Genomic DNA, 14048 nt, shown 5'->3' on the forward strand with positions numbered 1-14048 from the left:
TTCTAAAAATTATGAAACTAGTTTCATAATTTAAAAAACATGCAGCACACGTTAGACTAGGCTTTATTCTTGTTCTTCTTTGGATCTCTTTTGGGTTAACCTTGAAACTAGACATCTGGTAATTATGGTAATTGCGTAATTAGGAGCTGCCGGAGACTCAGAGCTGAACCCTGAGCCGGAGCCGTTCGAGGACTACTACGAGGAGGAAGACTACTTAGGTTCACACCCATTCAATTTGAATACCCATTAGGCATTGCTAACTAGTATGCCAGCACTTTATTTCTTTGTATGATGATGATGAACCATGCATAGCCTACTTTATGCCTTGAATCCTTGTTCGACCGACTACCATATTACGAATATTTGTTATGTGCAATGCTTGCATGTGTATGGGATATTGTGATTAGGATTTTTGGCGTGCGTGGGATTAAAACTGGCAAGAGAAGGTGTTTTTGGGATACTTGACGGGGGTGAGCTTTACACAACCTGATCTTCGGATTGGGGGCTTGGGGTCCGTTCTCGGACATTCCCTGTTTGGTACTTGTTGCGGGTACACATTTGAGGAGCATAGGAGTTGGTGGTGATATCTATTATGGGTGCAATTGCGGACCACGTTCTGAAAACGCTTTTGGGAGTTAGGAGCTCGCCCCGGTCTGAAACCGAGTGGGTCACCATGCTTCACGAGAATATGTTAAACGTGCACGCCACTCGCCAAATTACGGGTCTAGGCCTGGGTCAAGACTGGCAAGTGCGGTACCTTACTTGCCGTAGGATAGAGTATCAGTGTAGGGGGGAGTGGTGCTAACCTTTTGCCCCTTGATTTGCTTTTGCCCCCGATTGGCTGTGGTGGGAGTGCTTCACAGTTTCGGGGTGGTCCTCCATGGGGGATCGCATCCGAGCCTGGATACAGGATGGTATCATAACTCCCGGGTTCTTCGCCTGGTAGGGTGATGTTCAGTCGGCTGATCCCCGGCTATCTCACTCTGAGATGGGTCCAGGTGTACACACTCTGCAGAGTTAAAATTATACGTATAGCCACGTCCTCGGTCATGGATAACCCTGTGACATCACGACTCTCCATTATTTTTGGGAAATCTCAACCTCCCCCTTTTAGCTACATATGAGTGTGGTGAGCCGCAATTGCAGTCGGGAAGAAGAGAAGTTGCTCCTTTTTTCTTTAGGATCTGACTGTAGTTGTTGAGAGGCGAAGAGAGGGAGTCTTCGCTTCGACCCTAGTGATGGAGATAGGATGATGGTGATAGGGATCCTAGGTTGCCAGGTGTTCCCGATGTGATGAGAGATGGGTCGATGGATATGGAAGTTTATTCTTTATGCTTGCTGCTGCATAGGAAACCTGAGCCTATTTCTTGACTACTTTTGAATACTAGTATTAGGCCACTTAAAGCCTGCATTCGGATGGTGACGTGGACCTGTCCCTTTCCTTGGGGGTAGTTCGTAAGTGTGCAGGTTTGGACTTGGAGTGAAAATCTGATCACGAAGAATTCGTGAAGGAAGGATCGCGTTGCTTTGATCAAAGATGCTTGTGGTGAAGATTGGAGATGAAGACTTGAAGCCCTAGCTACCGCTACGCAAGATTTCTACTTGTCGTTTAGTCCAAGGGGCCTATATCATATTCGTATTTTGAGTTGTATTAGATGTAAATTTCAAATAATGTACTCTAATTTCGTTGTATGGAAATGATATTATGCTAAAATGAGTTCTGTACGTGATAGCTATTGATCCAAGGACTATCACGATGGTACAGGGGGATTCTCAGAAATGAAAATTTGGAACATATTCCTGTGAAGCACTCCCACCAGGGCCAATCGGGAACTGTGAAGCTCCCTTCCTTTACACCTCAACAATTACAGTCCGATCCTAAAGGGAAAGGGAGCAACTCCCCTCTTCCCGACTGCAATTGCGGCTCACCACACTCATATGTAGCTAAAAGGGGGAGGTAGAGATATCTCAAAACAATGGAGAGACGTGATGTCACAGGGTTGTTCATGACCGAGGACGCGGCTATACGTATAGTTTTAACTATGTAGAGTGTGTACACCTAGACCCATCTCAGAGTGAGACAGCCGGGGATCAGCCGACTGAACATCACCCTACCGGGCGAAGAACCTGGGAGTTATGATACCATCCTGCATCCGGGCTCGGATGCGATCCCCCACAGAGGACCACCCCGGAACTGTGAAGCACTCCCACCGGGGCTAATCGGGGGCAAAAGCAAATCAGAGGGCAAAAGGTTAGCACCACTCCCCCTACACTGATACTCTATCCTATGGTAGGTATGGTACCGCACTTACTAGTCTTGACCCGGGCTTAGACCCATAATTCGGCGAGTGGCGTGCACATTTAACATATTCTCGTGAAGCATGGCGACCCACTCGGTTTTAGATCGGGGTGAGCTCCTAACTCTCATAAGCGTTTCCACAACGTGGTCCGCAATTGCACCCATAATAGGTATCGCCACCAACTCCTATGCTCCTCAAATCTGTACCCACAACAAGTACCAAACAGGGAATGCCCGAGAATGGACCCCAAGCCCCCAATCCGAAGATCGGGTTGTGTAAAGCTCACCCCCATCAAGTATCCAAAAACACCTTCTCATGCTGGTTTTAATCCCACGCATGCCAAGAATCCTAATCACAATATCCCATACACATGCAAGCATCGCACATAGCAAATGTAAATAATATGGTAGTAGGTCAAACAAGGACTCAAGGCATAAAGTAGGCTATGCATGGTTCATCATCATCATACGAAGAAATAAAGCGCTAGCATACTAGTTAGCAATGCCTAATGAGTATTCAAATCGAATGGATGTGAACCTGAGTAGTCTTCCTCCTCGTAGTAGTCCTCGAAAGGCTTCGGCTCAGGGTCCAGCTCCGAGTACCATAATTACCGAAAGTCTAGTTGCATAGCAAATCCAAAAGAGATCTAAAGAGTACCAAACAAGAACAAAGCCTAGTCTAACGCGTGCTGCATGTTTTCAGGAATATTATGAAACTAGTTTCATAATTTTTAGAATTAGAATGAATTGGTTGTGAAATTTTGAAGTTGAAAATATTTTTCCGCATTTTGATTTGATAGGCGAAACCAAGAAACAAAGGAGTTAGTAGTTAACTGGTTGTAGGTTAGCTGCATCTGGATGCAAGCTACCACAAAGGTTTACAGGTAGCTTAGGAGGTCTAAAAAGTTGGTAGCTAAGCTGTCGTGGGGTTTTTCTCGTTTCTGGGGTAAAAACCGGAAGCTCCGACTTTAGAACCGGAAGTTCCGATTTGAAACATGAAGTTCTGATTTAGAAAAACTGGATGTTCCGATTTTCCATGGGTAGATCTCTCCCCTTGTGGGAGATCTCCTGGGAAAGGGCTTTGGATGGTCCTGGGAATTTAGGGTTCACCACACAAGGGTTTGGGGTTCGTTTGGTCGAGACTTTCTATAATTTCTGGAGCTACTACAAGCTGGACTGCAGAACCGGAAGTTTCGGTTTGGAAACCAAAGTTTTCAGTTTTTCCATGGGTTCAGCAATGACGGTCTTTGCGCGCGCACGAACGCGCGATTCAGGCCTTAGCTGGATCAGCGGTTCATCCAAGCGAGTAGGGCCATGAAGCTCACCTGGTGGTTGCTAGTGGGAGAAGAAGCAGCGTGGTGACGAGGTGGAACGAACGGGCGCAAGCTTGGCAGTTTTCCGGCAGGGCAACAACGGTCTTCTCCTCCTCCGGCGTCCTCTCCCTGTCCCTTGCACCTCCTCCTTCCTCCTCCCCTTCTCCAAACGGCGGCGGGTGAAGGGGAAAACTGCCAAATATGGATGTGGACAGGAGTAGATGGTGTGGGGGCTCTAGTAGGCGGCAGCTAGGGTTTCGAACGGCAGTGGATGGCTAGGGATTGCGGCTGGGCGGCTTGGCGGCCATCCGCGGGCGCCAACGCAAAAAGTGGCGCGGACGGGGCTGGTGTCGTGCGCGGCACGCACGTTGCTGTTGCGCTCATGCTGCGTGCGTGAGTGTCGTTGGGAAGAAAAAGGAATAGTGGCGCGGGCGGCTGACGTGTGGGGCTGGGTAGTCAGCGGCTGCGGCGTGGAGGCGGTTATGGGTAGAAAACAGAAGGTTCCGATTTTAGAAAACTGGAGGTTCCAATTTTCGCTCCAGCCTTAGGTTGGATTGTTTGTTAGGTGGGCTGGTGGGGTTAGTTGAGCTGGTTTGAACCTAGGTTAGGTTTAGTTAGTTTTTTCTAGTTTGATTTGTATTTAAATTCCAATTCAAATACAAATCCCACACAACAAATCCAAATAAAATTTCAAATAAACTCCAAATATTCACACTAGCACACATTTCACCTTAGCAATTCAATTTAGTTTATGAGCTAATTCTAAGAGTTTTGGGAGAGATTCACTGAAGACAATATTATAGTTCGGAAAAATTCACACTACATCACAAATTTTTTTTAAATCCACATTTTTGCAGTTCAAACATCTCCTAAAAATATGGGATATTACAGTCTCCCCCCTCACAAGAATCTCGTCATCGAGATTAAGGCTGCACCAGGTATGCTGGGTACCTTACTTTCTCAAGTTACGCGTATTTTGGTGTGAATGCCCTTCCAAAAGCTATAGATTCTGCCTGATGATATCTTAGTTACATTAGTTTTTCCAAAGGAAATCGCGTCCTACAAATCTTCTTCTAAAATCTTCTTCTAAAAAGTCAGGTAGGGTTCACCGTTTGTTTAAGGGTTGCCGATCGAGTTTGCCAATACGAGAGCCGACTTGCTCGACTGTGTTTCGATACGTGGCGTCCGTTTGCAGCACGTGCGCAGAGAATTGGCCAACAGTTCAAAGTATGGTGTTCCAACTACTTTCTGAGCAGCCCGAAGAGTGCAAATTGCTGAGCAGCTGCTATATCATCAGATTAAATGGAACATAGAAGATTGCAGCAAACAAACAAAAGCTACGGAACAGAGTCCAGCATCTAGTGCAGGATTACTCTTGAGGGACGAGTTTACCTTTTCCAGGGTCCAATTCTATGTTTTACCAGTTTTCAGTGGTAAAGTTATAAAAAATATCAGAATTAAATCATAAATACAACATTTTCCTAATTGATAAACATACTACCATACTTCATACAAGATTAATAATTCAGTCGCAAAGCAGGGGAAACTATGCAAATGCCCCTTTATATAATATTTACTATAGGAAAAGCAAAAACACTTTATGCTCTCAATAAGCAGGCATATAATCCTTCAAGTTTGGTACTTGATCGATATTGCAGGCTATGTCTTCAAGTTTGGCACGATTCCCACTCTGCCAACTTGATAGATATGGATCGGATGCTTTTTTACATTTGATCGTTTCTACGGGCTTCTTGCTTTTGCTGGGCTAAAACACACGACTCCGTATTACTAAGCTGGGCTAAAACACACAACTCCGTATGGTTACGAGTTACGACTAGGGCAGTACCCGGTACTCTATCCGTTCTAAAATATAGTTAAGTTTAAGTTTGTTTTTAACTTTGACTATGAATAGCAATATATTATACCTGGGCCACCAAACCCTTGTTTACTTGAGGAATTTGGGAGGTGCCAAATTACTGTAGCAACACTGTAGCGTTTCGTTTGTATTTGTGAATTATTGTCCAAATATTGACTAATTAGGCTCAAAAGATTCGTCTCGTAAAGTACAACAAAACTGTGCAATTAGTTTTTAATTTCATCTACATTTAGTACTCCATACATGTACCGCAAGTTTGATGTGATGGGAAATCTTCTTTTTGCATAGTGCCAAAGTTAGGAGTTGGGAGTAAAGTGAACAAGGGCAAGTCTGGCTCGCACCGCTTCTCCGTGGGTTTTCGTTTTTTCTCGGTTTTTTTCTCCCGGTCAATCCCACGTCCCGAGGACCCGAACTAATTCAGATCGTGGGTCATCATCCTTTGTTCAGTTCCTCGCTTTGCCCGACACTTTCCCTCCCGGCCACCCGCCCTTCCGTCGTCGCCGTCCCTCGCCGGGTCGTCACCCCTCGCCTGCTCGGCCCATGTCGACCCAGCGCCCGAAGCCGCAATAGCCCACCGGGGTTAGGTCGGCGGCGGCGCAAGGTGTCGCTCTTGCCCTCGGCCGCCCGATTCGCCGCGCCCCGGTGAGAGACTCCACCGGAGTAAGTCCTACTCATCTCGTACTGTCGTACGCTAGCTTTTGTCTTCAATCCAGGATGTGATTTCTACCGCCCTTCTCTTCTCTCTTCACTCACCCTTTTAAATGCCTCTACGGATTGTTAATGTCTGAGCCTTCAAATCCCTCCCCGATTGGATGAGATTTCATCCGATTGGCTGCTGTTCCAATCCCGATTGGATGAGATTTCATCCGATTGGCTGCTGTTCCAATCCTTGACGTGGTGAGTTCTTGTCTCTACGGGGATGCCGGATCGGTCCTGCTGCGACGTCCATCCCTTGCCGACGAGCTGGTGGCAATGAGCAGACACACGACGATGTGCAGCAATGTGGAATCAAGGAGAGCACAAATGCGGCGGTCCCTCTGCTTTCAGGTGCAAGTCCAGCTATATGTTTTGTTGGATTAATCAATAGCATAATTTATCTTAAATTTCAGGTTTCATCAGTTATATAACACAGATATACAAACTACCTTGCCATGGCCATTTTAGTCGTGTCAAAATAATTTTTGTACTTTGCCTTTCGGTTCTAGTCTGCTTTTCAGTTAACTGGCTACAGTTGAACATTAAAACTGCTATTTTGGTTAACTTAAAATCACACTAGTAATGAAGATGGTGTTCTATACCTGGACCGAAGGTTCTTTTGCCATATAGACATACTTCTCCTATTTTTGAGTTACTTTGTATAATTTTGTATCCTCACCTGTTCGATTCCCGTTGATTTTTGTCGGGTTACCTAGGAGGTGCCGATGATTTGTCAAGGTTGTTCAAATTAGGTCGTAGGATGTTGCAGTCGGTAGCTGCATCATCCTTTCTTAGTGTGCATTGCACCTGACGCAATGTTAATTTGCAGGTTGGATTCTTAGCAAAGATTGGTGCATAGGATGCCTATCAATTATCAACCCGAGCTGGGTGGTGTTTGAGCATTCCCTGATTTTTTCGTCTATCATGTGCCCTCATTCCGATCAGCTCGACAGATCTCTGGATTGGCGGCAACTTGCCGTTCCTTTCTTGGAGTGGCAGGTTTCTTCAGATGAGTCATCCAGCGAGCTAGTGAGGTGCTGCTCTTTTCTCACCTTCATTCGTTTCCTCCTGCTGTTGCTTGATTGCCTGTGTTGGTGGTGACGGTTTGTGATAATAATGGTTAGGTTGAGTCAAATTGTTCAAGAATATTCACTCTCAGCTTTGCAAGCCCTGAAATCAATAAGCCTTCAACCTTCGAGTGCAACCTTTATCCGATAATAACATGGTTACTAGGAGGACAACCTAGATTTGTTTTTATTTTCAATAAATAGGTATGACCATGTGCTCACCTTGATGTTTTATATTCCATTTGCTTATGGAAAAATGATAAAAGTTGCCGCTTTGTTTTACCTACACGATGTTGTATTTGCCAATTGCTCTCTAAAAAATGATGTTTAATTGATTTAACTACCAACTCTTTTAATTGTGGAGGTTAAATGACTATATTCTAGACCCACATTCATTCAATTGCTCTCTGATTTAAGTTTGCTGATGACCTGATATCTTGTCTTACTTTTATTGAAACTTAATTCATATGCTATCTACATTTGTGAATCTCTTGCAAAGTTCTACCTACCAAAGCTTATATACATGCATGATCTTTCATGATGAAACCTTTAGATTGCAAACTTATATTTTGATGAGTTGGATTAAGATTGATTTCTGTGGTATGAGACTTAGAAGCTGGTCATTCCTTTGTGTAACCTTGTATTGCTAGCCTTTTTATCCGTGCATTGTGAATTTTCACATCGGAAATCTCGCAAACCTCGCTGGACATCCAACCTAAACCCAAATTATCATTTTTGTGACTACCTCCTTGACCACAACCTATTAAGATGAGTATGATTAAATTTTTTGAAGGTCATTTCTATACCCATCAGCAGTGAATTTTTACTCACTTTTCATACTCGAGGACGAGCATCGTTCGAGCATAGGGGAGAGTCAGTGCGCTGTCTATCCTTGACAGCTTCTCGTTAGATCAAGCTTTGTTGCGATAGAATTTGGGGAGAAAAGAAAGAAAAAGAAAGAAGAAGAAAAAAAGAGAAAACATAAATGAAGAAAAAGAATGAAAAATAGAGAGAACAAAGGAAGAAAAAGAAAAAAGAAAGAAGAAAGAAAGAAAGAAAGAATATGCTCCTCATCTTCTGAAGCATCATGTTTGGCTCGACAAAGTTATCTTGTTGTATCATATTCATCATTTTCCAACCATGTGCAATCTAATAACGAGGATTTCATTTGTGCCTCAGGATCATTCCTTTGCTACTTGTACATGTCCACCTATCTAAATGTGTGTGTTCATCCCTCTCCCTCTCCAACATTTATTTTCCATAGCCTTTTTGATAAGTCTCAGTAATTCCAATAGATCTATCTCTTAATTTGACAATATTTAAGATATAAGCCTTCCACTTTCATATACGAGTAGAATATGTTGAAACTAACCTAATATAGGCTTCAGTGACTTGATGAGATGAGTGTTTCCATGAACTTTTGCAAGAGAATCTCACTTTTGTTGGATATGCATCTTTTTGAAAAACTCTTCACGATATAATAAGGTAAGGGTTTGAAGTTCACCTAAGTTGAAGAGCATTGTATTTATCTTTTATTGTGGCTTGTTCTTCATTGCTAGTCCATCTTCCATAATGAAAAAGAAGCAGGTCGCAACTTGAACTTTAATGTTAAATACATAAAGTGCAGGGATGACATTGGAAGGCAATGCTAATTTCTCTTGAAAGCAAGAATTGACTTACTCGCAGACAAGCAAGGTTTAAGCTTGGGGGATTGTTGACGATCGTTATTGACATACTTTTAGTACCATTTTACTAGTGTTTTCAAGCATATTCTTATACTAACCGGCCACTTGGCTCCTGAAATAATTCTATATTCACATATGTGTTGTGTTTTAAATTATACATATGTGTTGTGTTTTAAACTATATTGTAAAATCACAGGGAATATGACATAAATGAAGGGTTTTTTTTCCAAGTTAGACTTGGGCCCGAACTTTGGATATTGGAAGGTCCAAACATGAACATCGAACTGCAGGCCTGTAGGAGGAGCTAAGAATTGCATGGACCATATCTTCCTCATCCGAACTTCGATTGAGGTGAATTTATAGGGAAAATTGCATAGCTCGACGAGATCTACAACTTTTGTATGAAGCGATCGGACATTGGAGGCTAAAATAGGGCAGGTCGATTGGCCGATGGGGTCCAGGCTGATTGGCATGACTCGTTTTTAGCCCCGTTTGATGCTTCCTTTCACCAGGAGGAAGCCCTCAATGATCCTAGAGTTATTTTCCAGATACTTGGCCCCGAAGGCACCCCAACCGACGTCGAGAACTATAAATACAAGGACATTCAACAAGGAGGAACAATCCTGATGAGTTTAAACCTAGCAATCGCCACCGCCACAAGATCAAAAAAGGGATTAAATTAGATTACCGCGATGACCAACGCCGGCGGAGGCTAGGAGGTGCGAAGAAGACCTTAGGCTGATCGGCCTGAGGAGCCCTAGGCCGATCGGCCTAGGGTGTTCCTGCACCCCCTCGCCATCTTCAGTGACGACGTTCTCTAGAGTCTCCTTCACCCCTTTTTTTATCAATCTCTGTAAGATGATGGGGTCAAGCCTCTGTTCATCCCTAGATTGTTTGGATCCTTGATATGTAACTGCTACATATACTTTATGCCTATCAATTCTTCATGGTCTATGTCATTGTAATGCTTCATTCACATGTGTTCTAATCAACCCATATTCTTAGTAGAGTTTGTGGTAATCGTGGTGATTAGCTTAACTCTGCGGATGCTTTGATATAGATGTGTGAGTGAGGTTGTTGGGTACCCCTGCGTAGTGACAGTATGCAGGAGGGAAAGAGCGGAGCAAGCACATAACCGTTGTGAAGCTAGTGATGGCAACACCCCTTTTGTGTATAGTAGATGCATATTCATGTGAACCTAGATCCTAGTGATGGAACGTATATCTATCTTTGTTTTCTATCTTGTATCCCCATTTGCTCTTTGTTAGTTTATATTAGTTTGTCTCTCTACACAACTCATATTGCCTGATTCTATTAGTAAGATTAGTATAAAGTGAGAACCAGCATCCTACTTGTTTCACAGATTGATAACCTTAGGAAAAGCTACTACTGATCCGTGCACTTGCAGTGCATAAATTAGCGCGCTAACTGCCGTCAGTCCATAATTTCTGCCTACCATTGCAGAGTAAAGATAGATGTATTACTATTGGATCGTCTTCTAACATCATTCATGCACACACACCCCAAGAATCAGAGAGCAATGTACTAAAGTCTGAATAAGATAGCGCTTTAACGAAGCAAAAAGTAAGAAAAGTGTATCCTAGAGGTCCAATACTTATGTGCCAAAATGCATCAGAATATAGAGAAATTTATAGATTAATCACACTGAATGCACGTTTCTAATTTTGGATCAACATCAAAGAACTTGATATATCAAGTTTTATCGAGGTAGCAATGATGAAATATTAGAAGAAAAGCTTAAAGCAGGAATTAATGTAGCTTGCTACTGATAAAAAGAATGCTTATGCGGGCACAGGTATAATAAAGTAAAGAAACACATAATCAGATGACAGTACTGACACACATTGCAGATACTGAAACATTTTACTGTCGTGCAATACCATGTTTAGAAATCTTACCTTTAAAGTCTTTATGGACATACTGGCGATGTCAAGTAGCAGTCTATTTTTCCAGGGTAAATAAATACAGAAGAACCAAAAAGAAAAGGAAGTTTTCCAAAAAGCGTTTAATTTGCAGCTGCATTAGTGTACAATGCACCATGCTGGCAAAGTATACAAATCGAGAAGTAGATGCACACACAGAGAAGAGAAAAGCAGGAAAGAGATCGAACATACCTTTCTTGTTTTGTTTGCTACCTATAAGTAGCTGTGAAAGAAACAGCAGCGAAGCAGCAGTTCTGCAATGGAGGAGAAAATATGAGCCTCTTGAAAGAGCAAAGAAACACAGGCAACGGCAACAAAGAACGGCAGATAACAGCACTCACCACGAGGTAGCAGCAAAAGCGAGTGAGAGAGGAAGATAGTAAGAGGCAGCTGTAGGCGAGGGCTGGTATTTCAGCAGACAGTCGACAGAGAGAACGAGGAAGAAAGGGATAGTTTAAATACCTGGATGAATAAACAGGACACAACCACTTCTACTGTTGGCGATGCCTCTACATCCTAGGATAATGCAAGCGCCGTGCAAACGTAACTTCCGAAAAGAATACAGAAAAGAAATAGAGGTCATGTCATTTCACCATGCTGTCACTATTTAGAAATGTGTATCTGCGTATGCAGTAGCGTACCTGCATACAATGGTAACTCAGGGTGGAGAGGATGGTCACTCCTTTGCACGTCATGATATGTTGAGATCGCTTCCATCAACCTGACTCTTGAACAATTTGGAAAACGACTTAACAAATTACACACACACCTTCTATCATCATGGAATTTAAACTGCATATAACATTCGTGACAATGGCGTGCATACCTTCTAGTCCATGAAAACCTTGACAACAAAGATAGCGAAACCTGTGAAACCCAGTAACATGCTAATTGAAGGCAGGCTAGGAAAATAAAAAGATTGATCAGAATCAAACACTACAGATTACACACTGAGTCTGAACAGAGTACATGCAGCCGCTGCTCAACATAGTTCAGAGCACACACATGCTCTGTCTTTACAGGATCATACAAATAGCATCATGGATACGCTGCAAGTCTAATACTCTTACACATATCGCAAATCTAGAAGTCATAGTTCGTGCAAAGATTCACAAAATGCGTTCAAAAGATATATCTGCAGAAGACAACATGTTCCTAACTGCAGTCTCCGCAGAAAGACACTACGTTGCTTGTTCCTCCTCTGCAAATGCAGGAGAAAGAGAAGATATAAGAATATGCAAACTGAAAAACAGTTTTAGTGAAGTAAATTCATGTTGGATTAAGATGTTCACCTAGGATGCAGTCTTTTTTCGACCGTTACCTGGTCGCTGCTTGGTACTGCTCTGGGGGACTTGAAAAGCCTTGCCACCGTCACTGCAAACGGCATATGGATGCGCTGATCAGAATAGGAGTGCCAGCAAACGACTTCCTAATGCCAATGCAACAACATGAGACTTTTTGAAACGAGCAACAACATGAGACTAACCCGTCCTGTGGACCGCCAACAACATGATCAGCAGTGCCAGCAGTTTCAGCAGACGCAGTTGAATCCTTTTGATGCTCAATCTGCATGAGGAAACCAAGAGGGATATGGGCTTACTACTATAATTTTATTTTAATCTTAGCAGGAGGACATGGTTAGGAAAGGAATGAACTCCAAAGATTAAGACAATGAATGTGTATCATATAGGTGTTTTGTTCTGCTGCTGTAGTTTGGTCGCCATCATTTTTTGTAAGAATAGACGTCTCCTCTTGTCCACCCTCATTGCCATCAAAGGCAAGATTCTTTCTACATGGAATTACCTACAAAGGAAATAAAAATGATCATGCAACAGAAGAAACAGAATTGGCTATTTTGATATAGCAGCATAACTCTCTAGTGCCTCACCTTACGGTCTAGACGTGCTTTTTTCGGCGGCGTTGACTGATCACCATTCTGAAAATGGGAGCTTGGTGGTGGCAGTACAGGGGAAGCTTCAATGTTGGAATCAGAAGCCAAACAGGTAGGTTTTGGGATGTGAGCTTGTTTCCCAAAGAAAGTCACTATGCCATTTACTTGAAATGAGACATTCCTCTGGATGAGGCTCTTCTGAGTGATGGATACAGAGAAGGTGAACTTCTGCGATACTAATCCAGCTAGTTCAGGAAGCATGTGCTCAAACTCAGTACCAGAAGATCCATGCTGGTTCTTACTGGCAGAACGTACGAGGGACACCACAGGTTTACCGATGATCTGCCTAGCAACTCTTCCAAAGAGAATAAATTCAGCAGTGGCAGTTCCATCAGTTCCAATTAGAGACAAACGATACCTGCATGCAATTTTACATTTAATTTATCTGAATAAGCGCTATATAATTAGAATTACTAGTAGAGAATTGGCTTTCGATGCGCCCCCTTTTGTCCCGGTATAAAGTTGGCCCAGGATAAAAGGTTCACCAACTAGGACTAAAGCTCGGTCACTGGTGGGGGGCTTACCAACCGGGACCTTTTATCCCGGTTACAAAGGCTAGTGGAAAAAAAAGACCCTGAGAGGCCTTTTATCCCGGTTTGAAACACCAACCGGGATCGCCGCGGACCCTTTTATCCCGGTTTACAACACCAACCAAAAGGCTCTCGACTCTTTTATCCCGGTTGGTGTTTCAAACCGGGATAAAAGGGTCCCAACGGGGTGGCCGAAAGAGGACTAAATCCCTCGAACCCTTTTATCCCGGTTTGTATTGCCAACCGGGATAAAAGGGGGTCTTTTATCCCGGTTGGTGTTTCCAACCGGGATAAAAGGGTCCCCCACGAGTTAATACAAAAGGATTGCATACCCTATATAGTCAGATGTGCTGTCTAGGTGGGATGGCAAGGAAGCTTCGCGCGAGGCTGGAGGTTGTTGGTTCGAATCCCACACAGCGCGCACGCGCATATTTCGCGTGAAAAATCACGTGACTTGTGACTGGGAGCCTAGGATTTCTTTTTGCAGCGACTAAAGGGGGGGTCTTTTGTCCCGGTTGAGTGACCCGGGACAAAAGGACCCCCTTTTGTCCCGATTAGTTTATCCCGGATGGATTTTTGGGAGATTTGCACCTTACCAATCAGGACTAAAGGCCAATTCTCTACCAGTGAATAGAGCATAGTGACTTCCAAGATATAAGCAGAGGCAATGTACTTTGGTTCGGCTGTC

At 43.4% G+C, this 14048-nt stretch overlaps 1 long non-coding RNA gene across 5 annotated transcripts; it reads left to right on the forward strand.

The window, feature by feature from the left end:
* The first annotated feature begins 5925 nt into the window (after positions 1–5925).
* Positions 5926–9908, forward strand: LOC101764731. 5 transcript variants are annotated; one of them, XR_002677276.1, is made up of 4 exons: positions 5926–6535; positions 7014–7218; positions 7309–7455; positions 8879–9908. It is a non-coding gene; the product is annotated as an uncharacterized LOC101764731 (long non-coding RNA). The 5 variants fall into 5 exon arrangements; XR_002677277.1 differs by having other exon boundaries at positions 9133–9908; XR_002677275.1 differs by having other exon boundaries at positions 7309–9908.
* Positions 9909–14048: the final 4140 nt, after the last annotated feature.

Source organism: Setaria italica, chromosome IV (assembly GCF_000263155.2).
Source record: "Setaria italica strain Yugu1 chromosome IV, Setaria_italica_v2.0, whole genome shotgun sequence".
NCBI classification, from domain to species: Eukaryota; Viridiplantae; Streptophyta; class Magnoliopsida; order Poales; family Poaceae; genus Setaria; species Setaria italica.